The sequence below is a fragment of the Phytophthora infestans genome, genomic scaffold (assembly GCF_000142945.1).
Source record: "Phytophthora infestans T30-4 supercont1.2 genomic scaffold, whole genome shotgun sequence".
NCBI lineage: Eukaryota > Oomycota > Peronosporomycetes > Peronosporales > Peronosporaceae > Phytophthora > Phytophthora infestans.
The window spans coordinates 1,474,412-1,476,407 of NW_003303757.1; positions in this window are offsets into that span (position 1 = coordinate 1,474,412).

Below are 1,996 nucleotides of genomic sequence, written 5' to 3' on the forward strand. Positions count from 1 at the left end.
GTAGTTATATGGATCCGTCCCCCGTGTACGGTGCTCTCCTGGTGTGACTTCATCGACCGCGTTATCGCGCTATCATGCGAGCGCAGTATAATTCTGCTATCCTATGCTTTCGTGCTCGCGTAGTGCATCTGTGTTTCCCGTGTTATTATATTCAACAATGGCATACTGATCCACGTTGTGCAATCGTGATATCCAAAAGCGCTCCCCGGTGCTTCCGTGGCTGATCTGCCGCCCGTGCAATCGTGGAATCGCCTTTTGTGGCTCCGCGATTTGCCGTCTATAACTCCCGTTGCTGCGTGTTATCTCACGGTTTAGTGGCTGGACCACCGTCCGTGCAATCGTATTATCTCGCGGTATCGTGGTTGGTCTGTCGTCCGAGCTATTGTGAGCTACCGTAACACTGTGCTCCGTGGCTTGGCTCTACCCTGGTATCGTGCTCCAATGCTCGGTGATTTCCCGCTTATGCTCCCCTGTGGCTTTGTGTTAGGTTCATCGTCTGTGCTTCATGTTCTACCGTGGTGTTATGGAAGAATTGCTTTCCGTGCACCTTACCGCTTCCGTGGCCCGTGTTTTTCAGCATGTTGGGGTGTCATTACTTCAGTTACTTTCCGTGATCCATACGCTCCCATCATATTCTTGCCATTCCAAGTTTTCATGGTAGCGTGCTCGTCCGTGGTTCGTGCTTTTCAGAATGGCTAGCTGCCTTCATTAATTTAGTCCTTTTTCAACGTCCGTGGCCTTCTGTGCTTCGTGTTCTTCCCTCTACCCCATCGTGTACATAGTGTGCGCCGGTGTTCCTCTGTGTTTCGTGTTCTTGTTTATCCACTTGCCTCTGCGCTAATTCAATCGCAAACGCTGTTTTTATTTTGTTTGATGTATGCTACATATCGTGGTGAAAAGTGCGCACAATCTCTTAAGGTCGTACACTACGCGCGCGAATACAAAGGAATACGATCCTTTTTTATCGGCGGCGGAGTGGTGTACATGGTTATGTGGGGTGGGATGGTGGGAAGCCACTATATTCACATTTTGAATATTTAATATTAGTAATAAATTGTGCATCTTTATCTAACGCAAATATAATACCGGTACTTTGGTTTAAATTGATTCGTATTAGTAATAACATGCGTTTTTTTTCTTGCGCAACTAATTAATTTTTTGTAGTACTGCTATAAACGTCTGCAAGAAAAATATAAAATTCTCAAAACATAGTATTACTCAAAAGTTTTGTAAGTTTTATTAATTAAAAGTACTACGAAGCCTAAATATCATTATATATCCTATAAGTACTAAAGTTTCGATTGAGGCCTAAATATAAGTCACCAGGGCCTACAAAAAATTTCAACAGCTCCTACGACGATATTGTATGTGTGTGCACGTCGGCGCCTCCTATTAATGCTAATTAACGCGTGCACAGGCAGCGCCCTTCGCGTGGCCTTGCATACCGCAGCTGAAAATGAAAGCAAAATGAAATTTGAGTGGTGCATTTTAAGTACGATGTGTAGACCACATATAATATGTACACCACATATTGCAATTTTAGCGAATCGAGGCCGCCTTCGCTGCGCTCGGCAGCCAGTAGAACGCCCGCATTTGCGTTACATTAATTAACCCTAGCCCGTGACAGACAGACGGACGGACAACACACTCCACTAGAGAGGTAAGACTAGCCGTTCGCCGCCGCTACGCGGCAGAGGTGGCAGGCCTGTAGTCCCAGGCAAAATGGGCTCACGCCTTCGCTGCGCTCCGGCGTAACCATGTTTTATGTAAACGTTATGTACTAAATGCATATGAAAATTGAACATTCCTACTCCGAACCAAAGAATCTGCCTGTAGAACAATGTTCTGGGCGAAGACCCCCATTCTTCCCTCCTCCAGCTTTTGGGTAACTCGAACCAGCGCCTTGAAATCTTGAATCTTGAAGTAACTCGCGGACATCCCAACGACCAGCTGCCCTGGAGAGAAAGCAAAGCGTAGCAGGAAAACAAGCCCCAAA